At 44.4% G+C, this 26,506-nt stretch overlaps 13 non-coding genes across 13 annotated transcripts; all 13 read left to right on the top strand.

Annotated features, from left to right (window-relative positions):
* The first annotated feature begins 210 nt into the window (after positions 1 to 210).
* On the top strand, positions 211 to 401 carry LOC141220944 (U2 spliceosomal RNA). Its single transcript, XR_012289061.1, has one exon. It is a non-coding gene; the product is annotated as a U2 spliceosomal RNA (small nuclear RNA).
* A 1,112-nt stretch (positions 402 to 1,513) lies between these two features.
* LOC141220945 (U2 spliceosomal RNA) lies at positions 1,514 to 1,704 on the top strand. The gene has a single exon (XR_012289062.1). It is a non-coding gene; the product is annotated as a U2 spliceosomal RNA (small nuclear RNA).
* Positions 1,705 to 2,819: 1,115 nt separating this feature from the next.
* On the top strand, positions 2,820 to 3,010 carry LOC141220946 (U2 spliceosomal RNA). The gene has a single exon (XR_012289063.1). It is a non-coding gene; the product is annotated as a U2 spliceosomal RNA (small nuclear RNA).
* Positions 3,011 to 4,125: 1,115 nt separating this feature from the next.
* LOC141220947 (U2 spliceosomal RNA) lies at positions 4,126 to 4,316 on the top strand. The gene has a single exon (XR_012289064.1). It is a non-coding gene; the product is annotated as a U2 spliceosomal RNA (small nuclear RNA).
* Positions 4,317 to 5,431: 1,115 nt separating this feature from the next.
* LOC141220948 (U2 spliceosomal RNA) lies at positions 5,432 to 5,622 on the top strand. Its single transcript, XR_012289065.1, has one exon. It is a non-coding gene; the product is annotated as a U2 spliceosomal RNA (small nuclear RNA).
* Positions 5,623 to 6,734: 1,112 nt separating this feature from the next.
* LOC141220949 (U2 spliceosomal RNA) lies at positions 6,735 to 6,925 on the top strand. Its single transcript, XR_012289066.1, has one exon. It is a non-coding gene; the product is annotated as a U2 spliceosomal RNA (small nuclear RNA).
* Positions 6,926 to 8,037: 1,112 nt separating this feature from the next.
* LOC141220950 (U2 spliceosomal RNA) lies at positions 8,038 to 8,228 on the top strand. Its single transcript, XR_012289067.1, has one exon. It is a non-coding gene; the product is annotated as a U2 spliceosomal RNA (small nuclear RNA).
* A 6,155-nt stretch (positions 8,229 to 14,383) lies between these two features.
* On the top strand, positions 14,384 to 14,583 carry LOC141220918 (U2 spliceosomal RNA). The gene has a single exon (XR_012289043.1). It is a non-coding gene; the product is annotated as a U2 spliceosomal RNA (small nuclear RNA).
* A 1,115-nt stretch (positions 14,584 to 15,698) lies between these two features.
* On the top strand, positions 15,699 to 15,889 carry LOC141220881 (U2 spliceosomal RNA). Its single transcript, XR_012289010.1, has one exon. It is a non-coding gene; the product is annotated as a U2 spliceosomal RNA (small nuclear RNA).
* Positions 15,890 to 17,004: 1,115 nt separating this feature from the next.
* LOC141220870 (U2 spliceosomal RNA) lies at positions 17,005 to 17,195 on the top strand. Its single transcript, XR_012288999.1, has one exon. It is a non-coding gene; the product is annotated as a U2 spliceosomal RNA (small nuclear RNA).
* A 1,115-nt stretch (positions 17,196 to 18,310) lies between these two features.
* LOC141220951 (U2 spliceosomal RNA) lies at positions 18,311 to 18,501 on the top strand. Its single transcript, XR_012289068.1, has one exon. It is a non-coding gene; the product is annotated as a U2 spliceosomal RNA (small nuclear RNA).
* A 1,115-nt stretch (positions 18,502 to 19,616) lies between these two features.
* LOC141220871 (U2 spliceosomal RNA) lies at positions 19,617 to 19,807 on the top strand. The gene has a single exon (XR_012289000.1). It is a non-coding gene; the product is annotated as a U2 spliceosomal RNA (small nuclear RNA).
* Positions 19,808 to 20,922: 1,115 nt separating this feature from the next.
* Positions 20,923 to 21,113, top strand: LOC141220952 (U2 spliceosomal RNA). The gene has a single exon (XR_012289069.1). It is a non-coding gene; the product is annotated as a U2 spliceosomal RNA (small nuclear RNA).
* Positions 21,114 to 26,506: the final 5,393 nt, after the last annotated feature.

Genomic DNA, 26,506 nt, shown 5'->3' on the forward strand with positions numbered 1-26,506 from the left:
AGCAGGGGGTGAAGGTGCTGTGTTTAAAGAGGTGGAGTTATGCAGATCTAAAACGCGTGGATTGCAGCAGCAGCAAGCCGAAAAGTGCAGGCATGTAAGGGATCTAGAGGTTGACAACATGTCTTCTTAACGGGAGTCCAGGAGCTCATCTCCACAAATGGACTTTTCAGGATCCTTGGGTGGCTCCGTAGTTTGAAACCAATTCTGGTTATCGCTTCTCGGCCTTTTGGCTAAGATCAAGTGTAGTATCTGTTCTTATCAGTTTAATATCTGATACGTCCCCTATCTGGGGACCATATATTAAATGGATTTTTAGAACAGGGAGATGGAAAAAGAGCTTGCTCTGTCCACTCCACGCATTGACCTGGTATTGCAGTATCTCCAGGACCGGTGCACCCCTTCTTTAATGCAGTTTCTAAAATCAGAAAGAATTGAATTCAATGTTTTTTGTTCATTTTGCTTGTTTGTCGGATTTTGGGATGGACTCTTTGGCTTTGCTTTTCTTCTCCTCATTGGATTTTTCATGTTCAAAGTTGCAGAAGCCAGATTACAAGCTCATTTTGGTTCAACTTCAGCAACTGTGCATTGCATTGCCATGTAATGTGATGCAATGCTATCTTTCTAGCTCTCCCTTTTTACTTCCTTTTGGATAAACAGACATATTAGGCAAGCATTTTGGAGCTTTCACCTAAATAACTACAGGTGGTGAGATAAGCTGCACAATATAATTGACCTTTCAGTATATTGTTGCACACACACCATCTATTTAGCAAATGCCCTTGTTATCAACAGCAGCCTTTTAAACTCACCTGAGCTAACAGGTATGTGCGCTGGTTACTCTGCTGCGCTTAAAATTTCTTTTTTGGTTTGCTACAATGCCTTTTCTGAAACGTTGTCTCCTTCTGCTGGAACACTGACTTCTTTCATTTAATGCCTGCAGACTATAAAAGAGAACCCAACCCAAAAAGTTTGGTTGATTAGTCTGTGGCATTCTGTTAAACTGTTGCTTATGGCGGTCTCTGTGAGCTTCTCAGCGACATTCAGCCAGCCAGGTATCCTGCCTGCAGTAGATGGAATGTGGCAATGGAACGCTGGCTGCGCGTGTCATAATAGGCTCTGAGCCTTTATATACCTGTGCACAGCAGCAGCCACCTTCAGTCTGCTGCTGGACAGCCAGCAGCAGCAGCAGGAGAGGTATGTAATCAGGAGCCCTCCTGCTAAGGGTAGACAGCTGCTCGTTCCACCCCACCCCCCGCCTTAATTGGTTCTCCTCCCTTCCAACGGTGTTGAGGCGGGTGGGAACAGCAGGGGGTGAAGGTGCTGTGTTTAAAGAGGTGGAGTTATGCAGATCTAAAACGCGTGGATTGCAGCAGCAGCAAGCCGAAAAGTGCAGGCATGTAAGGGATCTAGAGGTTGACAACATGTCTTCTTAACGGGAGTCCAGGAGCTCATCTCCACAAATGGACTTTTCAGGATCCTTGGGTGGCTCCGTAGTTTGAAACCAATTCTGGTTATCGCTTCTCGGCCTTTTGGCTAAGATCAAGTGTAGTATCTGTTCTTATCAGTTTAATATCTGATACGTCCCCTATCTGGGGACCATATATTAAATGGATTTTTAGAACAGGGAGATGGAAAAAGAGCTTGCTCTGTCCACTCCACGCATTGACCTGGTATTGCAGTATCTCCAGGACCGGTGCACCCCTTCTTTAATGCAGTTTCTAAAATCAGAAAGAATTGAATTCAATGTTTTTTGTTCATTTTGCTTGTTTGTCGGATTTTGGGATGGACTCTTTGGCTTTGCTTTTCTTCTCCTCATTGGATTTTTCATGTTCAAAGTTGCAGAAGCCAGATTACAAGCTCATTTTGGTTCAACTTCAGCAACTGTGCATTGCATTGCCATGTAATGTGATGCAATGCTATCTTTCTAGCTCTCCCTTTTTACTTCCTTTTGGATAAACAGACATATTAGGCAAGCATTTTGGAGCTTTCACCTAAATAACTACAGGTGGTGAGATAAGCTGCACAATATAATTGACCTTTCAGTATATTGTTGCACACACACCATCTATTTAGCAAATGCCCTTGTTATCAACAGCAGCCTTTTAAACTCACCTGAGCTAACAGGTATGTGCGCTGGTTACTCTGCTGCGCTTAAAATTTCTTTTTTGGTTTGCTACAATGCCTTTTCTGAAACGTTGTCTCCTTCTGCTGGAACACTGACTTCTTTCATTTAATGCCTGCAGACTATAAAAGAGAACCCAACCCAAAAAGTTTGGTTGATTAGTCTGTGGCATTCTGTTAAACTGTTGCTTATGGCGGTCTCTGTGAGCTTCTCAGCGACATTCAGCCAGCCAGGTATCCTGCCTGCAGTAGATGGAATGTGGCAATGGAACGCTGGCTGCGCGTGTCATAATAGGCTCTGAGCCTTTATATACCTGTGCACAGCAGCAGCCACCTTCAGTCTGCTGCTGGACAGCCAGCAGCAGCAGCAGCAGGAGAGGTATGTAATCAGGAGCCCTCCTGCTAAGGGTAGACAGCTGCTCGTTCCACCCCACCCCCCGCCTTAATTGGTTCTCCTACCTTCCAACGGTGTTGAGGCGGGTGGGAACAGCAGGGGGTGAAGGTGCTGTGTTTAAAGAGGTGGAGTTATGCAGATCTAAAACGCGTGGATTGCAGCAGCAGCAAGCCGAAAAGTGCAGGCATGTAAGGGATCTAGAGGTTGACAACATGTCTTCTTAACGGGAGTCCAGGAGCTCATCTCCACAAATGGACTTTTCAGGATCCTTGGGTGGCTCCGTAGTTTGAAACCAATTCTGGTTATCGCTTCTCGGCCTTTTGGCTAAGATCAAGTGTAGTATCTGTTCTTATCAGTTTAATATCTGATACGTCCCCTATCTGGGGACCATATATTAAATGGATTTTTAGAACAGGGAGATGGAAAAAGAGCTTGCTCTGTCCACTCCACGCATTGACCTGGTATTGCAGTATCTCCAGGACCGGTGCACCCCTTCTTTAATGCAGTTTCTAAAATCAGAAAGAATTGAATTCAATGTTTTTTGTTCATTTTGCTTGTTTGTCGGATTTTGGGATGGACTCTTTGGCTTTGCTTTTCTTCTCCTCATTGGATTTTTCATGTTCAAAGTTGCAGAAGCCAGATTACAAGCTCATTTTGGTTCAACTTCAGCAACTGTGCATTGCATTGCCATGTAATGTGATGCAATGCTATCTTTCTAGCTCTCCCTTTTTACTTCCTTTTGGATAAACAGACATATTAGGCAAGCATTTTGGAGCTTTCACCTAAATAACTACAGGTGGTGAGATAAGCTGCACAATATAATTGACCTTTCAGTATATTGTTGCACACACACCATCTATTTAGCAAATGCCCTTGTTATCAACAGCAGCCTTTTAAACTCACCTGAGCTAACAGGTATGTGCGCTGGTTACTCTGCTGCGCTTAAAATTTCTTTTTTGGTTTGCTACAATGCCTTTTCTGAAACGTTGTCTCCTTCTGCTGGAACACTGACTTCTTTCATTTAATGCCTGCAGACTATAAAAGAGAACCCAACCCAAAAAGTTTGGTTGATTAGTCTGTGGCATTCTGTTAAACTGTTGCTTATGGCGGTCTCTGTGAGCTTCTCAGCGACATTCAGCCAGCCAGGTATCCTGCCTGCAGTAGATGGAATGTGGCAATGGAACGCTGGCTGCGCGTGTCATAATAGGCTCTGAGCCTTTATATACCTGTGCACAGCAGCAGCCACCTTCAGTCTGCTGCTGGACAGCCAGCAGCAGCAGCAGCAGGAGAGGTATGTAATCAGGAGCCCTCCTGCTAAGGGTAGACAGCTGCTCGTTCCACCCCACCCCCCGCCTTAATTGGTTCTCCTCCCTTCCAACGGTGTTGAGGCGGGTGGGAACAGCAGGGGGTGAAGGTGCTGTGTTTAAAGAGGTGGAGTTATACAGATCTAAAACGCGTGGATTGCAGCAGCAGCAAGCCGAAAAGTGCAGGCATGTAAGGGATCTAGAGGTTGACAACATGTCTTCTTAACGGGAGTCCAGGAGCTCATCTCCACAAATGGACTTTTCAGGATCCTTGGGTGGCTCCGTAGTTTGAAACCAATTCTGGTTATCGCTTCTCGGCCTTTTGGCTAAGATCAAGTGTAGTATCTGTTCTTATCAGTTTAATATCTGATACGTCCCCTATCTGGGGACCATATATTAAATGGATTTTTAGAACAGGGAGATGGAAAAAGAGCTTGCTCTGTCCACTCCACGCATTGACCTGGTATTGCAGTATCTCCAGGACCGGTGCACCCCTTCTTTAATGCAGTTTCTAAAATCAGAAAGAATTGAATTCAATGTTTTTTGTTCATTTTGCTTGTTTGTCGGATTTTGGGATGGACTCTTTGGCTTTGCTTTTCTTCTCCTCATTGGATTTTTCATGTTCAAAGTTGCAGAAGCCAGATTACAAGCTCATTTTGGTTCAACTTCAGCAACTGTGCATTGCATTGCCATGTAATGTGATGCAATGCTATCTTTCTAGCTCTCCCTTTTTACTTCCTTTTGGATAAACAGACATATTAGGCAAGCATTTTGGAGCTTTCACCTAAATAACTACAGGTGGTGAGATAAGCTGCACAATATAATTGACCTTTCAGTATATTGTTGCACACACACCATCTATTTAGCAAATGCCCTTGTTATCAACAGCAGCCTTTTAAACTCACCTGAGCTAACAGGTATGTGCGCTGGTTACTCTGCTGCGCTTAAAATTTCTTTTTTGGTTTGCTACAATGCCTTTTCTGCAACGTTGTCTCCTTCTGCTGGAACACTGACTTCTTTCATTTAATGCCTGCAGACTATAAAAGAGAACCCAACCCAAAAAGTTTGGTTGATTAGTCTGTGGCATTCTGTTAAACTGTTGCTTATGGCGGTCTCTGTGAGCTTCTCAGCGACATTCAGCCAGCCAGGTATCCTGCCTGCAGTAGATGGAATGTGGCAATGGAACGCTGGCTGCGCGTGTCATAATAGGCTCTGAGCCTTTATATACCTGTGCACAGCAGCAGCCACCTTCAGTCTGCTGCTGGACAGCCAGCAGCAGCAGCAGCAGGAGAGGTATGTAATCAGGAGCCCTCCTGCTAAGGGTAGACAGCTGCTCGTTCCACCCCACCCCCCGCCTTAATTGGTTCTCCTCCCTTCCAACGGTGTTGAGGCGGGTGGGAACAGCAGGGGGTGAAGGTGCTGTGTTTAAAGAGGTGGAGTTATGCAGATCTAAAACGCGTGGATTGCAGCAGCAGCAAGCCGAAAAGTGCAGGCATGTAAGGGATCTAGAGGTTGACAACATGTCTTCTTAACGGGAGTCCAGGAGCTCATCTCCACAAATGGACTTTTCAGGATCCTTGGGTGGCTCCGTAGTTTGAAACCAATTCTGGTTATCGCTTCTCGGCCTTTTGGCTAAGATCAAGTGTAGTATCTGTTCTTATCAGTTTAATATCTGATACGTCCCCTATCTGGGGACCATATATTAAATGGATTTTTAGAACAGGGAGATGGAAAAAGAGCTTGCTCTGTCCACTCCACGCATTGACCTGGTATTGCAGTATCTCCAGGACCGGTGCACCCCTTCTTTAATGCAGTTTCTAAAATCAGAAAGAATTGAATTCAATGTTTTTTGTTCATTTTGCTTGTTTGTCGGATTTTGGGATGGACTCTTTGGCTTTGCTTTTCTTCTCCTCATTGGATTTTTCATGTTCAAAGTTGCAGAAGCCAGATTACAAGCTCATTTTGGTTCAACTTCAGCAACTGTGCATTGCATTGCCATGTAATGTGATGCAATGCTATCTTTCTAGCTCTCCCTTTTTACTTCCTTTTGGATAAACAGACATATTAGGCAAGCATTTTGGAGCTTTCACCTAAATAACTACAGGTGGTGAGATAAGCTGCACAATATAATTGACCTTTCAGTATATTGTTGCACACACACCATCTATTTAGCAAATGCCCTTGTTATCAACAGCAGCCTTTTAAACTCACCTGAGCTAACAGGTATGTGCGCTGGTTACTCTGCTGCGCTTAAAATTTCTTTTTTGGTTTGCTACAATGCCTTTTCTGAAACGTTGTCTCCTTCTGCTGGAACACTGACTTCTTTCATTTAATGCCTGCAGACTATAAAAGAGAACCCAACCCAAAAAGTTTGGTTGATTAGTCTGTGGCATTCTGTTAAACTGTTGCTTATGGCGGTCTCTGTGAGCTTCTCAGCGACATTCAGCCAGCCAGGTATCCTGCCTGCAGTAGATGGAATGTGGCAATGGAACGCTGGCTGCGCGTGTCATAATAGGCTCTGAGCCTTTATATACCTGTGCACAGCAGCAGCCACCTTCAGTCTGCTGCTGGACAGCCAGCAGCAGCAGCAGGAGAGGTATGTAATCAGGAGCCCTCCTGCTAAGGGTAGACAGCTGCTCGTTCCACCCCACCCCCCGCCTTAATTGGTTCTCCTCCCTTCCAACGGTGTTGAGGCGGGTGGGAACAGCAGGGGGTGAAGGTGCTGTGTTTAAAGAGGTGGAGTTATGCAGATCTAAAACGCGTGGATTGCAGCAGCAGCAAGCCGAAAAGTGCAGGCATGTAAGGGATCTAGAGGTTGACAACATGTCTTCTTAACGGGAGTCCAGGAGCTCATCTCCACAAATGGACTTTTCAGGATCCTTGGGTGGCTCCGTAGTTTGAAACCAATTCTGGTTATCGCTTCTCGGCCTTTTGGCTAAGATCAAGTGTAGTATCTGTTCTTATCAGTTTAATATCTGATACGTCCCCTATCTGGGGACCATATATTAAATGGATTTTTAGAACAGGGAGATGGAAAAAGAGCTTGCTCTGTCCACTCCACGCATTGACCTGGTATTGCAGTATCTCCAGGACCGGTGCACCCCTTCTTTAATGCAGTTTCTAAAATCAGAAAGAATTGAATTCAATGTTTTTTGTTCATTTTGCTTGTTTGTCGGATTTTGGGATGGACTCTTTGGCTTTGCTTTTCTTCTCCTCATTGGATTTTTCATGTTCAAAGTTGCAGAAGCCAGATTACAAGCTCATTTTGGTTCAACTTCAGCAACTGTGCATTGCATTGCCATGTAATGTGATGCAATGCTATCTTTCTAGCTCTCCCTTTTTACTTCCTTTTGGATAAACAGACATATTAGGCAAGCATTTTGGAGCTTTCACCTAAATAACTACAGGTGGTGAGATAAGCTGCACAATATAATTGACCTTTCAGTATATTGTTGCACACACACCATCTATTTAGCAAATGCCCTTGTTATCAACAGCAGCCTTTTAAACTCACCTGAGCTAACAGGTATGTGCGCTGGTTACTCTGCTGCGCTTAAAATTTCTTTTTTGGTTTGCTACAATGCCTTTTCTGAAACGTTGTCTCCTTCTGCTGGAACACTGACTTCTTTCATTTAATGCCTGCAGACTATAAAAGAGAACCCAACCCAAAAAGTTTGGTTGATTAGTCTGTGGCATTCTGTTAAACTGTTGCTTATGGCGGTCTCTGTGAGCTTCTCAGCGACATTCAGCCAGCCAGGTATCCTGCCTGCAGTAGATGGAATGTGGCAATGGAACGCTGGCTGCGCGTGTCATAATAGGCTCTGAGCCTTTATATACCTGTGCACAGCAGCAGCCACCTTCAGTCTGCTGCTGGACAGCCAGCAGCAGCAGCAGGAGAGGTATGTAATCAGGAGCCCTCCTGCTAAGGGTAGACAGCTGCTCGTTCCACCCCACCCCCCGCCTTAATTGGTTCTCCTCCCTTCCAACGGTGTTGAGGCGGGTGGGAACAGCAGGGGGTGAAGGTGCTGTGTTTAAAGAGGTGGAGTTATGCAGATCTAAAACGCGTGGATTGCAGCAGCAGCAAGCCGAAAAGTGCAGGCATGTAAGGGATCTAGAGGTTGACAACATGTCTTCTTAACGGGAGTCCAGGAGCTCATCTCCACAAATGGACTTTTCAGGATCCTTGGGTGGCTCCGTAGTTTGAAACCAATTCTGGTTATCGCTTCTCGGCCTTTTGGCTAAGATCAAGTGTAGTATCTGTTCTTATCAGTTTAATATCTGATACGTCCCCTATCTGGGGACCATATATTAAATGGATTTTTAGAACAGGGAGATGGAAAAAGAGCTTGCTCTGTCCACTCCACGCATTGACCTGGTATTGCAGTATCTCCAGGACCGGTGCACCCCTTCTTTAATGCAGTTTCTAAAATCAGAAAGAATTGAATTCAATGTTTTTTGTTCATTTTGCTTGTTTGTCGGATTTTGGGATGGACTCTTTGGCTTTGCTTTTCTTCTCCTCATTGGATTTTTCATGTTCAAAGTTGCAGAAGCCAGATTACAAGCTCATTTTGGTTCAACTTCAGCAACTGTGCATTGCATTGCCATGTAATGTGATGCAATGCTATCTTTCTAGCTCTCCCTTTTTACTTCCTTTTGGATAAACAGACATATTAGGCAAGCATTTTGGAGCTTTCACCTAAATAACTACAGGTGGTGAGATAAGCTGCACAATATAATTGACCTTTCAGTATATTGTTGCACACACACCATCTATTTAGCAAATGCCCTTGTTATCAACAGCAGCCTTTTAAACTCACCTGAGCTAACAGGTATGTGCGCTGGTTACTCTGCTGCGCTTAAAATTTCTTTTTTGGTTTGCTACAATGCCTTTTCTGAAACGTTGTCTCCTTCTGCTGGAACACTGACTTCTTTCATTTAATGCCTGCAGACTATAAAAGAGAACCCAACCCAAAAAGTTTGGTTGATTAGTCTGTGGCATTCTGTTAAACTGTTGCTTATGGCGGTCTCTGTGAGCTTCTCAGCGACATTCAGCCAGCCAGGTATCCTGCCTGCAGTAGATGGAATGTGGCAATGGAACGCTGGCTGCGCGTGTCATAATAGGCTCTGAGCCTTTATATACCTGTGCACAGCAGCAGCCACCTTCAGTCTGCTGCTGGACAGCCAGCAGCAGCAGCAGCAGGAGAGGTATGTAATCAGGAGCCCTCCTGCTAAGGGTAGACAGCTGCTCGTTCCACCCCACACCCCGCCTTAATTGGTTCTCCTCCCTTCCAACGGTGTTGAGGCGGGTGGGAACAGCAGGGGGTGAAGGTGCTGTGTTTAAAGAGGTGGAGTTATGCAGATCTAAAACGAGTGGATTGCAGCAGCAGCAAGCCGAAAAGTGCAGGCATGTAAGGGATCTAGAGGTTGACAACATGTCTTCTTAACGGGAGTCCAGGAGCTCATCTCCACAAATGGACTTTTCAGGATCCTTGGGTGGCTCCGTAGTTTGAAACCAATTCTGGTTATCGCTTCTCGGCCTTTTGGCTAAGATCGTATGACTGTACCTTGATTGGTGCGAGTCTCCTGGAGGAATCCGGACCCTTTTGTGGAGGATTTTCTGCTTTTTCCTGTGGTATTCCATACCGACAGAATCCAAGATGTCTTTTGTGAAGAACACCATCCGTTTGTCCGTGGATCCATCTGACCAGAACAAGAACAACGTGGTTTTCATTGTCCAAGACATCGTTGAAGGCAAAGCTGGAGCAAGACGTTCTGAGATCTTCAGTGTCAACGAATTTTCACGTCAAGGTAATTATGACGTTACCTTTATGGACCAGGATGTTTGCCTTAATGTCTTTGAATGGCTCCGTGGTCACTCTAGTGACCCCTGCTTGGAAGGAGTTAGATGGGAACCTTTGTTTGGTCTGCAAGAAAAGGAGGTGACTGTGACTGTCTATAACCCTTTTACAGACCCTGAGCTGCTGGAGTGCTTCCTCTCTCGCTACTGTGAATATGTGCGGAAGGGAGTGAAGCAAGTCAATTGTCTAGGAATCTTTAACTGTCAGTATAAATTCCGTGTGAAATTGAAAAGGGATCCTGACAGTGTGGGGGGCTTTAGACACCCTCCATCAAATTTTTCCATTGCAGGCCATAGAGGTTTCCTCTTTTACCCAGGCCAGCCCATGTTTTGCCGTAGATGCTTTTCTTTCGGACATACCATGGTAACATGCCTTAAAGGGCAGTGTTGCCGAAATTGCAGAAAGGAGGGGCATATGGCCAACCAGTGTCCAGAGGCCAAGTCCTGTGATGTCTGTGGGAGTAGTGATCACATGTATAAGGACTGTCCTATGAGTGCACCTAGACGTTCTGATAAAGAACAGAAGGAGGAGGAGCTGGAGAGGAGGCAGATGGCAAGCGCACTGAAAGTGCTGGAAAGATTGGAGAGGGAGAAGAGAGAGGGAAGGAGGCGGGAAACTGGTAGAGCCTCTCCCTCTACGGCGCCAGAGGAGGTGTCCCTGAGACCATGTTCTTCTTCTGCTGAAGAAATGAGGAAGAAGCGGAGGGAAGAAAAGGAGTTCTGGAGGGAAGTGGCAAAGGTGGAGAAAAAGGCAGTGTCTGCGAGAATATCTAGGAAAGTGGTGGAAGCAGAGCTGCCTGAGATGATGACTTTTGGAGAGGCAATGGACGCAACAGGATGTGAAGTGCAAATCTCGGAACCCGACAGTCCTGAACACCCTTCGGGTCCTGAAAACATTGAAGATTTTTCTTCGGAGGATGATAGGGGTGCAAAGAAGAGTCGTAGGGAGGATGGTGGGGGCAGTGATGATGCAGATTTTAGTGAGCCTCAGAGGAAGATCAGAACTGCCAGAATGAGGAGTGTGGCTGGTGAAGCCAGCGGGTCGGAAACCAGCTGTTCTGTTCTGATGGCGGAGGAGGATAGTGGTGGTGCTGGATAGTGTCACCATATAATATTGTAAATGTTTTTTCTTTTTGTCCTCTTGTGAGCTTTGGTTTAGGCCAAAGGCTATTTCTTTGTGTAATTGGTGAAGGAGTAGAAGTATTATGGGATTTACCATAGTGTCCCAAAACGTAAGAGTGTTTAAAAGTAAAGTAAGAAGAGCTGCTATTTTTGAGTTTTTAGCTATGCAAAATGCATCTATTTTTTGTTTACAAGAATGTGGGGTAGTGGATGGTGTGAAAGGGGATGAATGGTCTTATGGAGCGTCTGTGTGGTCGGGGAGTGCATGTAATAAGAATGATGGTGTGGGTATTTTGGTTAAAGGAAGGGAGGTTGTTTTGAGTGATTATTTGGTTATTGAGGTGGGGAGATGTATCCTTGCTAATTTTGTATACAAGAATGTAAAGTTTTGTGTTATTAATGTTTATGCGCCAGTTGAAAAAAATGAGCGCAAAAATTTATTTGAAAAAATTAAGCTTTTTGTTCCAGGAAGAATACCTGTGGTAATTGTGGGTGATATGAACTGTGATGTGGGGAGAGTGAATGTGGATGTGTCTGGGAAAGCATTATTGGAGTTAGTGAATGATTTTGGGTTGTGTGATATGCAGCGCGTGTGTAACATGAATCCTTTGTTGAACACTTTCTTTTCTGAGAGTGGTAGGGTACAATCCAGATTGGATTATTGTTTTATTTCTAAAAATATGGTTTCTGTTAATTATAGGCAGGAAAACGTTCTTTTTTCAGATCATGTGTGTATGTTGTGTGAGTTGGATATAAAAGTTGATGGAGTGTTTGGGAGAGGATTGTGGAAGTTAAATGTTAAACTGTTAGAGAATGAAGATGTGAGAAAGGAGTATGAAAGGCGGTATGAAGAATGGTGTAAGCATAAAAATGAGTTTGGGAATGTTTGTGAGTGGTGGGACTGGGTGAAGAAACAAACAAAAATGTTCTTTAAAAATTTAGGATACAAGTATGCAGCAATTAAAAGAGAGAGTTTTGTTAAACTGAACGCGCGGTTGAGCGTTTTGTATAAGTTAAGGGAAGGAGGAGTTGAGGTGGAGGAGGATATTTTAGAGGTAAAAAAGGAGATTAGTGAGTTTTTGTTGGAGAGAGGGAGAAGCATAGTGTTTAGGGCAAAGATTGATAAGATGGAGCAGGATGAGAAATGTTCTCGGTTTTTCTTTAAAAAAGTTTTTGGAAAGAAACAGAGTATGAGCGTGGTGTATGGAGCAGATGGAAGTGAGGTGAGTGGAGAGGATATGTGTGAAGAGGTGGCTAAGTTTTATGAGGATCTGTATGCAGTGAAACAGAGGGATGAATGTTTGGAGAATGATGTTTTGAGTGTGTTAGAGAGTAAGTTGAGTGAAGCAGAAAGAGAGAGAGTGATGGGTGAGGTGACTGGTGATGAGGTATGGAAGGTTATGTGTAGTATGGCTTTGAATAAGACGCCGGGGGAGGATGGCCTCCCAGTAGAATTTTATCGTGTGATGTGGGGTGTGATTGGTAAGGACTTTGTGGATGTATGTAAGTATATGTGGGGAAACATGGAGGTGACTGAGAGTATGCGTGCAGGTTTGGTTGTGTTAATTCCTAAGAAAGGGGATTTGAAAAGTCTGAGGAATTGGAGGCCAATAACGTTACTTAATTGTGATTATAAAATCTATGCAAAACTTATGGCTAATAGGATGCGTGATGTGATAGAGAGTGTGATTGGGGATGAGCAGTGTTGTGCGGTACCTGGGAGGCGGATTCATGAGTGTGTGTGTATGTTAAGAGATTGTCTATGGGATTGCATGGGTCGTAAGAAGAGTGTATTTTTGTTAAGTTTGGATTTTGAAAAGGCTTATGATAGGTTGTCGCATGGTTTTTTGTTCAGAGTGTTGTTAAAAATGGGTTTTCCGGCTGATTTTGTTGGGCGAGTAAGAAGTTTGTATGCGGGTGTTTATAGCTGTGTTTTAATGAATGGGTATGTGGGTAGGAAAGTGAATGTGTTTTCGGGTGTGCGACAGGGGTGTCCTTTGTCCCCTGTAGCATTTATTTGTGCAATTGAGCCATTGTTGTGTATGCTGAGGAAAGATAAGGTAATTCGTGGTGTGCAAGTGCCGGGAGGTGGAGGAAAAGAATGGAAGGTGAGTGGTTATATGGATGACGTGTGTGTATTATGTGATTCTGAATGTTCGGTGAGGCGGGTGAAGTTGTTAGTGTCTATTTTTTGTGGTGCATCTACGTTTAAAGTGAATTGGGAAAAGAGTGAGTGTAAGGGTTTTGGAGGCGGAAGTTTAAGTAGGGATGTAGGTGTGAATGTAGTGAATGGACCTATTAAAGTTTTGGGTGTGAAGTTTTCAGAGAGTTTGGATGGGAAAGAAAGTTGGGATGATGCGAAAGGAAAAGTTGAGCAGAAGTTGAATTTTTGGAAATTGAGGAGTTTATCCTTTTTTGGGAAGATTTTAATTGTTAAGAGTGTGGTGTTGCCAATATTTTTATATATTGCGGTAGTATTTCCACCAGGATATATGTGTATGAGAAGCTTGAATAGAATTTTATTTGTTTTTTTGTGGAACTCGAAAATGGAGAGAGCTAGGAGAGAAATTTTGGTTAAAAGAGTGGAAAAAGGTGGTTTGGGTTTTCCGAATTTGGACGTGTTTTTTGGTGTGAATATCGTTGTGTTTGTTTTGAAAGTGATTAGGGCGGATGGAAAGTTTTCATCTATGTGTAGGTATTTATTTGGAGCGTATTTGTTTCGTTTAAAGTGGCAAGAAAGGGATTTGCGATGTCCGATTGCTTTTGAGGTGCCTGTATGGTATGTGTGGGTTTATAAGTTTTTGGTGAGGTATGAACTGTGTGATGCAGATGTGAGATTGCTGGAGAATAAGAAGGCTGTGTATAGGATGATTGAATGTAGAGAGGTAGAATGTGGAATAAATATGGTTAGGGGTGGTGATGTGCAGAAGGTTTGGAAGAAAGTGCGGATGAGTGGTATGACCAACAAACAGAGTGAAGTTGTGTGGCAGTCTTTACATGGAGTATTACCTGTGAGAGAGTTTCAGAGGAATAGAGGTTTGGTGAGGAGTGAAATGTGTCCAAGAAATGGCTGTGGTGGAAGGGAAAGTGTGTTGCATGTTTTTTGGAATTGCCAGTATGCTAGAGATGTGATTGGGAGAATGGGGCCTTTGTGTAAAGAATTGTGTGGTGTGAATTTGTTGTCTTTTGAGTTGTTTATGTTTGGTTTGGGAATATGTGATGGGACGAAGGAAAGAGTCTTGTGGTTGATGCTTGCATGTATAAAGGAAGTGTTATGGGATGTGAGGAATGTGTATGTGTTTAAAAGGAAGGAAATTGCTGTAAAGGATAGTGTGAAGGTGATTTTGGGGAAGATGTATGTGTGTTTCCTATGGGACAAAAAGAGGAGAGGGGAAGTGGATGCGGAGGGAATATGGAAAGTTAAAAAGTGGAGATATATTGTTAGTACCTCTTGATTTTTGTTATTGTTGTTTTGAAATATGAAATAAATATTTCCGATGATGATGGGGACAGCAAATTGCGTATTGGATTTGACGCAGCTGTTTTGATGGAATTTTCCTTTGTCTGGTTTCCATAGACTGTGGAATTTCCTCGTCTGAGGAGAAAAAAAAAAAAAAAAAAAAAAAAAAAAATCTGTTCTTATCAGTTTAATATCTGATACATCCCCTATCTGGGGACCATATATTAAATGGATTTTTAGAACAGGGAGATGGAAAAAGAGCTTGCTCTGTCCACTCCACGCATTGACCTGGTATTGCAGTATCTCCAGGACCGGTGCACCCCTTCTTTAATGCAGTTTCTAAAATCAGAAAGAATTGAATTCAATGTTTTTTGTTCATTTTGCTTGTTTGTCGGATTTTGGGATGGACTCTTTGGCTTTGCTTTTCTTCTCCTCATTGGATTTTTCATGTTCAAAGTTGCAGAAGCCAGATTACAAGCTCATTTTGGTTCAACTTCAGCAACTGTGCATTGCATTGCCATGTAATGTGATGCAATGCTATCTTTCTAGCTCTCCCTTTTTACTTCCTTTTGGATAAACAGACATATTAGGCAAGCATTTTGGAGCTTTCACCTAAATAACTACAGGTGGTGAGTTAAGCTGCACAATATAATTGACCTTTCAGTATATTGTTGCACACACACCATCTATTTAGCAAATGCCCTTGTTATCAACAGCAGCCTTTTAAACTCACCTGAGCTAACAGGTATGTGCGCTGGTTACTCTGCTGCGCTTAAAATTTCTTTTTTGGTTTGCTACAATGCCTTTTCTGAAACGTTGTCTCCTTCTGCTGGAACACTGACTTCTTTCATTTAATGCCTGCAGACTATAAAAGAGAACCCAACCCAAAAAGTTTGGTTGATTAGTCTGTGGCATTCTGTTAAACTGTTGCTTATGGCGGTCTCTGTGAGCTTCTCAGCGACATTCAGCCAGCCAGGTATCCTGCCTGCAGTAGATGGAATGTGGCAATGGAACGCTGGCTGCGCGTGTCATAATAGGCTCTGAGCCTTTATATACCTGTGCACAGCAGCAGCCACCTTCAGTCTGCTGCTGGACAGCCAGCAGCAGCAGCAGCAGGAGAGGTATGTAATCAGGAGCCCTCCTGCTAAGGGTAGACAGCTGCTCGTTCCACCCCACCCCCCGCCTTAATTGGTTCTCCTACCTTCCAACGGTGTTGAGGCGGGTGGGAACAGCAGGGGGTGAAGGTGCTGTGTTTAAAGAGGTGGAGTTATGCAGATCTAAAACGCGTGGATTGCAGCAGCAGCAAGCCGAAAAGTGCAGGCATGTAAGGGATCTAGAGGTTGACAACATGTCTTCTTAACGGGAGTCCAGGAGCTCATCTCCACAAATGGACTTTTCAGGATCCTTGGGTGGCTCCGTAGTTTGAAACCAATTCTGGTTATCGCTTCTCGGCCTTTTGGCTAAGATCAAGTGTAGTATCTGCTCTTATCAGTTTAATATCTGATACGTCCCCTATCTGGGGACCATATATTAAATGGATTTTTAGAACAGGGAGATGGAAAAAGAGCTTGCTCTGTCCACTCCACGCATTGACCTGGTATTGCAGTATCTCCAGGACCGGTGCACCCCTTCTTTAATGCAGTTTCTAAAATCAGAAAGAATTGAATTCAATGTTTTTTGTTCATTTTGCTTGTTTGTCGGATTTTGGGATGGACTCTTTGGCTTTGCTTTTCTTCTCCTCATTGGATTTTTCATGTTCAAAGTTGCAGAAGCCAGATTACAAGCTCATTTTGGTTCAACTTCAGCAACTGTGCATTGCATTGCCATGTAATGTGATGCAATGCTATCTTTCTAGCTCTCCCTTTTTACTTCCTTTTGGATAAACAGACATATTAGGCAAGCATTTTGGAGCTTTCACCTAAATAACTACAGGTGGTGAGATAAGCTGCACAATATAATTGACCTTTCAGTATATTGTTGCACACACACCATCTATTTAGCAAATGCCCTTGTTATCAACAGCAGCCTTTTAAACTCACCTGAGCTAACAGGTATGTGCGCTGGTTACTCTGCTGCGCTTAAAATTTCTTTTTTGGTTTGCTACAATGCCTTTTCTGAAACGTTGTCTCCTTCTGCTGGAACACTGACTTCTTTCATTTAATGCCTGCAGACTATAAAAGAGAACCCAACCCAAAAAGTTTGGTTGATTAGTCTGTGGCATTCTGTTAAACTGTTGCTTATGGCGGTCTCTGTGAGCTTCTCAGCGACATTCAGCCAGCCAGGTATCCTGCCTGCAGTAGATGGAATGTGGCAATGGAACGCTGGCTGCGCGTGTCATAATAGGCTCTGAGCCTTTATATACCTGTGCACAGCAGCAGCCACCTTCAGTCTGCTGCTGGACAGCCAGCAGCAGCAGCAGCAGGAGAGGTATGTAATCAGGAGCCCTCCTGCTAAGGGTAGACAGCTGCTCGTTCCACCCCACCCCCCGCCTTAATTGGTTCTCCTCCCTTCCAATGGTGTTGAGGCGGGTGGGAACAGCAGGGGGTGAAGGTGCTGTGTTTAAAGAGGTGGAGTTATGCAGATCTAAAACGCATGGATTGCAGCAGCAGCAAGCCGAAAAGTGCAGGCATGTAAGGGATCTAGAGGTTGACAACATGTCTTCTTAACGGGAGTCCAGGAGCTCATCTCCACAAATGGACTTTTCAGGATCCTTGGGTGGCTCCGTAGTTTGAAACCAATTCTGGTTATCGCTTCTCGGCCTTTTGGCTAAGATCAAGTGTAGTATCTGTTCTTATCAGTTTAATATCTGATACGTCCTCTATCTGGGGACCATATATTAAATGGATTTTTAGAACAGGGAGATGGAAAAAGAGCTTGCTCTGTCCACTCCACGCATTGACCTGGTATTGCAGTATCTCCAGGACCGGTGCACCCCTTCTTTAATGCAGTTTCTAAAATCAGAAAGAATTGAATTCAATGTTTTTTGTTCATTTTGCTTGTTTGTCGGATTTTGGGATGGACTCTTTGGCTTTGCTTTTCTTCTCCTCATTGGATTTTTCATGTTCAAAGTTGCAGAAGCCAGATTACAAGCTCATTTTGGTTCAACTTCAGCAACTGTGCATTGCATTGCCATGTAATGTGATGCAATGCTATCTTTCTAGCTCTCCCTTTTTACTTCCTTTTGGATAAACAGACATATTAGGCAAGCATTTTGGAGCTTTCACCTAAATAACTACAGGTGGTGAGATAAGCTGCACAATATAATTGACCTTTCAGTATATTGTTGCACACACACCATCTATTTAGCAAATGCCCTTGTTATCAACAGCAGCCTTTTAAACTCACCTGAGCTAACAGGTATGTGCGCTGGTTACTCTGCTGCGCTTAAAATTTCTTTTTTGGTTTGCTACAATGCCTTTTCTGAAACGTTGTCTCCTTCTGCTGGAACACTGACTTCTTTCATTTAATGCCTGCAGACTATAAAAGAGAACCCAACCCAAAAAGTTTGGTTGATTAGTCTGTGGCATTCTGTTAAACTGTTGCTTATGGCGGTCTCTGTGAGCTTCTCAGCGACATTCAGCCAGCCAGGTATCCTGCCTGCAGTAGATGGAATGTGGCAATGGAACGCTGGCTGCGCGTGTCATAATAGGCTCTGAGCCTTTATATACCTGTGCACAGCAGCAGCCACCTTCAGTCTGCTGCTGGACAGCCAGCAGCAGCAGCAGCAGGAGAGGTATGTAATCAGGAGCCCTCCTGCTAAGGGTAGACAGCTGCTCGTTCCACCCCACCCCCTGCCTTAATTGGTTCTCCTCCCTTCCAACGGTGTTGAGGCGGGTGGGAACAGCAGGGGGTGAAGGTGCTGTGTTTAAAGAGGTGGAGTTATGCAGATCTAAAACGCGTGGATTGCAGCAGCAGCAAGCCGAAAAGTGCAGGCATGTAAGGGATCTAGAGGTTGACAACATGTCTTCTTAACGGGAGTCCAGGAGCTCATCTCCACAAATGGACTTTTCAGGATCCTTGGGTGGCTCCGTAGTTTGAAACCAATTCTGGTTATCGCTTCTCGGCCTTTTGGCTAAGATCAAGTGTAGTATCTGTTCTTATCAGTTTAATATCTGATACGTCCCCTATCTGGGGACCATATATTAAATGGATTTTTAGAACAGGGAGATGGAAAAAGAGCTTGCTCTGTCCACTCCACGCATTGACCTGGTATTGCAGTATCTCCAGGACCGGTGCACCCCTTCTTTAATGCAGTTTCTAAAATCAGAAAGAATTGAATTCAATGTTTTTTGTTCATTTTGCTTGTTTGTCGGATTTTGGGATGGACTCTTTGGCTTTGCTTTTCTTCTCCTCATTGGATTTTTCATGTTCAAAGTTGCAGAAGCCAGATTACAAGCTCATTTTGGTTCAACTTCAGCAACTGTGCATTGCATTGCCATGTAATGTGATGCAATGCTATCTTTCTAGCTCTCCCTTTTTACTTCCTTTTGGATAAACAGACATATTAGGCAAGCATTTTGGAGCTTTCACCTAAATAACTACAGGTGGTGAGATAAGCTGCACAATATAATTGACCTTTCAGTATATTGTTGCACACACACCATCTATTTAGCAAATGCCCTTGTTATCAACAGCAGCCTTTTAAACTCACCTGAGCTAACAGGTATGTGCGCTGGTTACTCTGCTGCGCTTAAAATTTCTTTTTTGGTTTGCTACAATGCCTTTTCTGAAACGTTGTCTCCTTCTGCTGGAACACTGACTTCTTTCATTTAATGCCTGCAGACTATAAAAGAGAACCCAACCCAAAAAGTTTGGTTGATTAGTCTGTGGCATTCTGTTAAACTGTTGCTTATGGCGGTCTCTGTGAGCTTCTCAGCGACATTCAGCCAGCCAGGTATCCTGCCTGCAGTAGATGGAATGTGGCAATGGAACGCTGGCTGCGCGTGTCATAATAGGCTCTGAGCCTTTATATACCTGTGCACAGCAGCAGCCACCTTCAGTCTGCTGCTGGACAGCCAGCAGCAGCAGCAGCAGGAGAGGTATGTAATCAGGAGCCCTCCTGCTAAGGGTAGACAGCTGCTCGTTCCACCCCACCCCCCGCCTTAATTGGTTCTCCTCCCTTCCAATGGTGTTGAGGCGGGTGGGAACAGCAGGGGGTGAAGGTGCTGTGTTTAAAGAGGTGGAGTTATGCAGATCTAAAACGCATGGATTGCAGCAGCAGCAAGCCGAAAAGTGCAGGCATGTAAGGGATCTAGAGGTTGACAACATGTCTTCTTAACGGGAGTCCAGGAGCTCATCTCCACAAATGGACTTTTCAGGATCCTTGGGTGGCTCCGTAGTTTGAAACCAATTCTGGTTATCGCTTCTCGGCCTTTTGGCTAAGATCAAGTGTAGTATCTGTTCTTATCAGTTTAATATCTGATACGTCCTCTATCTGGGGACCATATATTAAATGGATTTTTAGAACAGGGAGATGGAAAAAGAGCTTGCTCTGTCCACTCCACGCATTGACCTGGTATTGCAGTATCTCCAGGACCGGTGCACCCCTTCTTTAATGCAGTTTCTAAAATCAGAAAGAATTGAATTCAATGTTTTTTGTTCATTTTGCTTGTTTGTCGGATTTTGGGATGGACTCTTTGGCTTTGCTTTTCTTCTCCTCATTGGATTTTTCATGTTCAAAGTTGCAGAAGCCAGATTACAAGCTCATTTTGGTTCAACTTCAGCAACTGTGCATTGCATTGCCATGTAATGTGATGCAATGCTATCTTTCTAGCTCTCCCTTTTTACTTCCTTTTGGATAAACAGACATATTAGGCAAGCATTTTGGAGCTTTCACCTAAATAACTACAGGTGGTGAGATAAGCTGCACAATATAATTGACCTTTCAGTATATTGTTGCACACACACCATCTATTTAGCAAATGCCCTTGTTATCAACAGCAGCCTTTTAAACTCACCTGAGCTAACAGGTATGTGCGCTGGTTACTCTGCTGCGCTTAAAATTTCTTTTTTGGTTTGCTACAATGCCTTTTCTGAAACGTTGTCTCCTTCTGCTGGAACACTGACTTCTTTCATTTAATGCCTGCAGACTATAAAAGAGAACCCAACCCAAAAAGTTTGGTTGATTAGTCTGTGGCATTCTGTTAAACTGTTGCTTATGGCGGTCTCTGTGAGCTTCTCAGCGACATTCAGCCAGCCAGGTATCCTGCCTGCAGTAGATGGAATGTGGCAATGGAACGCTGGCTGCGCGTGTCATAATAGGCTCTGAGCCTTTATATACCTGTGCACAGCAGCAGCCACCTTCAGTCTGCTGCTGGACAGCCAGCAGCAGCAGCAGCAGGAGAGGTATGTAATCAGGAGCCCTCCTGCTAAGGGTAGACAGCTGCTCGTTCCACCCCACCCCCTGCCTTAATTGGTTCTCCTCCCTTCCAACGGTGTTGAGGCGGGTGGGAACAGCAGGGGGTGAAGGTGCTGTGTTTAAAGAGGTGGAGTTATGCAGATCTAAAACGCGTGGATTGCAGCAGCAGCAAGCCGAAAAGTGCAGGCATGTAAGGGATCTAGAGGTTGACAACATGTCTTCTTAACGGGAGTCCAGGAGCTCATCTCCACAAATGGACTTTTCAGGATCCTTGGGTGGCTCCGTAGTTTGAAACCAATTCTGGTTATCGCTTCTCGGCCTTTTGGCTAAGATCAAGTGTAGTATCTGTTCTTATCAGTTTAATATCTGATACGTCCCCTATCTGGGGACCATATATTAAATGGATTTTTAGAACAGGGAGATGGAAAAAGAGCTTGCTCTGTCCACTCCACGCATTGACCTGGTATTGCAGTATCTCCAGGACCGGTGCACCCCTTCTTTAATGCAGTTTCTAAAATCAGAAAGAATTGAATTCAATGTTTTTTGTTCATTTTGCTTGTTTGTCGGATTTTGGGATGGACTCTTTGGCTTTGCTTTTCTTCTCCTCATTGGATTTTTCATGTTCAAAGTTGCAGAAGCCAGATTACAAGCTCATTTTGGTTCAACTTCAGCAACTGTGCATTGCATTGCCATGTAATGTGATGCAATGCTATCTTTCTAGCTCTCCCTTTTTACTTCCTTTTGGATAAACAGACATATTAGGCAAGCATTTTGGAGCTTTCACCTAAATAACTACAGGTGGTGAGATAAGCTGCACAATATAATTGACCTTTCAGTATATTGTTGCACACACACCATCTATTTAGCAAATGCCCTTGTTATCAACAGCAGCCTTTTAAACTCACCTGAGCTAACAGGTATGTGCGCTGGTTACTCTGCTGCGCTTAAAATTTCTTTTTTGGTTTGCTACAATGCCTTTTCTGAAACGTTGTCTCCTTCTGCTGGAACACTGACTTCTTTCATTTAATGCCTGCAGACTATAAAAGAGAACCCAACCCAAAAAGTTTGGTTGATTAGTCTGTGGCATTCTGTTAAACTGTTGCTTATGGCGGTCTCTGTGAGCTTCTCAGCGACATTCAGCCAGCCAGGTATCCTGCCTGCAGTAGATGGAATGTGGCAATGGAACGCTGGCTGCGCGTGTCATAATAGGCTCTGAGCCTTTATATACCTGTGCACAGCAGCAGCCACCTTCAGTCTGCTGCTGGACAGCCAGCAGCAGCAGCAGCAGGAGAGGTATGTAATCAGGAGCCCTCCTGCTAAGGGTAGACAGCTGCTCGTTCCACCCCACCCCCCGCCTTAATTGGTTTTCCTCCCTTCCAACGGTGTTGAGGCGGGTGGGAACAGCAGGGGGTGAAGGTGCTGTGTTTAAAGAGGTGGAGTTATGCAGATCTAAAACGCGTGGATTGCAGCAGCAGCAAGCCGAAAAGTGCAGGCATGTAAGGGATCTAGAGGTTGACAACATGTCTTCTTAACGGGAGTCCAGGAGCTCATCTCCACAAATGGACTTTTCAGGATCCTTGGGTGGCTCCGTAGTTTGAAACCAATTCTGGTTATCGCTTCTCGGCCTTTTGGCACGATCTATCAGGTTTACCTGTGTGGTCTTGCCTGTGAGGTGCTCTTGGTACCCTTTCTCTCGGCCTGGGGGGATCGTTCCTCTTCGGAGGGACTTAACCCCCCTGCTGCTATTGGGAGGAAGGATTAGTCCGGGAGCAACGGGAAGGGATCCCATGAAGGCTTGCGCCTTTCAGAGAGAAGAGTCGGTACGTTCCTGAGTGAAGGATGCCGGCAACGCTCACATATTCATCGGGTGATGCCCGGATGCGGAACACCGTGAGGATTGAAGTTGGAGCAGCATCGAGGATGGAGAAGAATTTGGACTACATCTGCCATAGGATTCTTCTTGGAGTTCTGGAGTTTCGGCGGGAAGACATATTCTGCTTCCAGGACAACGAGTACAAGGGGACATACACCATCACCTTCAAGAGCCAGGGATGCTGTCAGCAACTCGTAGAAAAGGTAAACGAGAAAAACTACTTAGATGAGTTGGATGGACTAACCTTTTGTCTCTTGTATGCTTATGACGAGATCCCCATCGTGGTGCATTTCCCGAACCCCTTTGTGGAAGCTGCAGACATCTCGACCTACCTTACCCGCTATTGTGATGATCTGAGATACCTGGGTACTGTGAAGAACGCGGTAGGCTTCTGGTGCGGCAAGAGAAGGTATATGGCCCGTCTAAAGAGGGACCTTAGTGGAGTGGGAGGAATGCTACACCCTCCCTCAACCTTCGTAATCGGTAAGAGCAGAGGCTACTTATTTTATCCTGGAATGCCAGTATGTTGCAGGAACTGTGGACAAATGGGTCATACCCAAATGTCCTGCACGGGCAGGAAAGTAGACCGCTGCAATAATTGCAGCTGTTACGGACATTTAATGAAGGACTGTCCCGCTGGGAGGAAATGTAATCTCTGCGGTGAGGCGGGGCACATGTTCCGAGGATGCCCCAACAGGACCAGGACCAGGACCTACGCAGAAGCTGCATCTTCTGAAGCTGAGCCGATGCGCCCACCGGTCTTCACTGGCAGGCCGGCGTCGGAGGGCGGTTCGAAGGGCGAGAAGGCTGGGATGGAGCAGGGAGCCGGAGGCCCCTCTGGGGCGGCACCTGCATCGAAGTCCCTTAACGATGGGCGGACCTCGCATGGACCGGAGCGGGGGGGTCCTCCTTCTGGGAGGGTATCCTCCGTATCGATGGTTCCCGATACCGATCCTGTTGGGCTGGAGGGTGGTGCCCCTGTGCGGTTGGCTACAGGGGACCACGCAGCGATGGCCTCAGGATCTTCCAGGGCGATTAGCCAGCCAGATGAGGGGGCTTTGCTTCTAGGTGGCGAACATCAGGAAATCTGTGTTGCTGATCTTGTCCTGATGGACCAGTCTCCCCCCCTGGAGGAGGTGGAGGAAGAGGAGGACTGCACCAGTGACCTAGTGGAGTCTGCCCCGAAAAAGAGACGGAATGTCGAATCCCCAGCGTCTCCTGGAATGTGGCTGGGAACCGTGACCTACGAGGGGGCAACCGCCGGCTCACAGAATATCGAGTCGTTTGGGTCTTCTAGCCCGGATGTCCTGGAGCAATTTGATATACAGGGCTTTGAGTCAGGTGTCCTCATGGAAGATCCACCACCCTGACCTATGAATGCCCACAATAAGACTTGTCTCACTGAATGTGAGGTCATTAAAGAGCCCAGTTCGTAGGGCTGCTCTATTCAAGTATTTAGAAACCACTGACTTTGACATATGTTTATTACAGGAATGCGGGATACAACATGCACTAAATTATAATGATATCAAGACAGATTGGAGACTGGGGCCCTCCATCTGGTCTGGCTCCAATGACAACAAGTCAGCGGGGGTGGGCTTCCTCTGTCGTGGGAGAAATATTACTATAAATGCTGTCACAGAAATAGTACCAGGCAGAGTGGTTTTAGTGCATTTTAAATTTAATGGTTTTACCCTACGTGTAATGAATATTTATGCTCCCCCTGATAAGCAAGAGAGAATTAATTTATTTGGGATATTGCCATTGTACTGTACTGGGTCATCTCCCCTGGTCGTAGGGGGTGATTTTAATTGTCTTTGTGCTAGTGAACAACGAGCAGGGGGTGACCCTTTACGCAAATTGGATAAGTCATGTCATCTATTGAAAGATTTTATAACTGATTTTAAATTATGCGATGCGTGGAGGTCACTCCTGCCGACGGACCCTGGTTATACGTGGTCCGGAAGAGGGGTGTCCTCCAGGATCGATTTTATTTTCCTATCAGATGATTTTAACCCTGTAAAATGTGTTTTAACATCAAATATATTTTCTGACCATAAGGGCTTGGAGGTGCATCTAGAATACCGGGATGAACAGAGGGTCAACAGGGGCCTCTGGCGTCTAAGTACTTACCTGCTGGAGGACCCTCTGATTCGACAAGACTTTGGTAAAGCCTATCAAGCCTGGCGGCGACAAAAACCTTCTGATGCCCCTATGGTAACCTGGTGGGAAAATTTGAAAAAAAAAGTCAGAATGTTTTTTATAAAAGCAGGGAGACGTAAAGCTAGAGAGAAAAAAAGATGTTTTAGTGATCTTAACACCAAACTGCAAACACTTTTTAAATTCAAAGAGCTAGGGGTGGAGGTGGGAGATGATATTGCTAGCCTAAAAACTGAAATTCAGAACTGCATAGACACAAAGGGGAAAGAGATTATTTTTAACTCTAGAGTGCAGCACTTGGAGGAGGGGGAGAAGTGCTCTCGCTTCTTCTTCAAAAAAGTCATGGATAAAAGAGAAGTGATCACAAATCTAGAGGGTGAAACATCTATGCAGGGAATGTTGAATGCTACTTTTAACTTTTATAAGCATCTTTTTAGTAAAAAGTGTATAGATGAGTCCTTTTTATCTGATGCTCTTAATGATCTCGATTTTAAGTTAAATTTTACAGACCAGGAGTTTTTAGAACGCGATATTGTTTTAGAGGAATTATTTTATGTTTTTAAAAGTTTCTCTAAGGGTAAAGCACCTGGGTGTGACGGACTACCTGTAGAATTTTACCTTACTTTTTGGGACATTTTAAAAGAGGACCTTTTTATGCTTTTTAAAGAAGTTTTTATTTGTGAACAGTTGCCATTTTCGTGGAGGAGAGGAGTGGTGTCTTTGATATATAAAAAAGGTGACCGCAGTACTCTAGCGAATTGGAGACCCATAACTCTCCTAAATGTTGATTACAAGGTACTTGCTAAGGTGGTTGCAGACCGGCTCAGGAGTGTCATTGCCAAACTAATCCAGCCTGAGCAGGTTTGTAGTGTACCAGGCAGAAGTATTTCAGAGGTTTTAAACGTATTAAGGGATGTAATTTGGTATTCCAGAGACCGGGGTCAAAATGTAGCTCTTTTAGCCCTAGATTTTGAAAAAGCTTTCGATAGAGTCTCTCATAGATTTCTTTTTAGAGTTTTAAAAAGAATGGGTATCCCTAATATGCTTTTAAATTGTATTAAGATTTTATATAAAAATTGTTTTAGTCAAATTTCTCTTAATGGCTTTTTAACAGATGGAGTTCCCCTTGAGTCCGGAGTGAAGCAGGGATGCCCCTTGTCGCCCATCCTGTTCATCTGCGCCATGGAGCCCCTGCTGAGCGCAATAAGGAAAGACAAAGTGATTAGAGGGGTTCCTGTTCCAGGCGGAGGTGGCAGTGATGTGAGAGTCTTTGGCTACATGGATGACGTGACAGTTGTGTGCGTGGACCCTGCTTCCCTCCGGAGGGCGGTGTTGCGCATTGAATTTTTTTCCCAGGCATCCGGGTTTAAACTTAATTTAAATAAATCTGAATGTCTGACTTTGGGATCCTGGGACACCGCCCAACTCCCGCAGCTCACTATAAAACGAGACAATGTAAAAATTCTTGGAGTTGTTTTTAACGAGGAGAATGTGGGAACTCAAAGCTGGGAGAATGTCATAGAAAAAATGTCAAAGAAAATATCATTTTGGGGTTTGAGGTCCCTAACAATGGAGGGGAAAATTTTAATTATAAAATCAGTGTTGTTACCCCTCATACTGTATATAGCTATGGTGTACCCCCCCTCTGATGTTTTAATTAAAAAAATGACTAGGATGATCTTTATGTTTTTATGGAACTCCAAAATGGAAAAATTAAGGCGAGAAATAATGAGGAAGAATAAAATGAACGGCGGAAGGGATGTCCCCGATTTACATATTTATTTGTATTTAAATTATTTCTGCTTTTGTTTCAAACATTTTAATGGTAATAGTGCGCTAAGTTATTTTTTAAAATAT

The sequence above is a fragment of the Phyllobates terribilis genome, unplaced genomic scaffold (genome assembly GCF_046119375.1).
Source record: "Phyllobates terribilis strain yellow unplaced genomic scaffold, ASM4611937v1 Scaffold_304__1_contigs__length_2301189, whole genome shotgun sequence".
NCBI lineage: Eukaryota > Metazoa > Chordata > Amphibia > Anura > Dendrobatidae > Phyllobates > Phyllobates terribilis.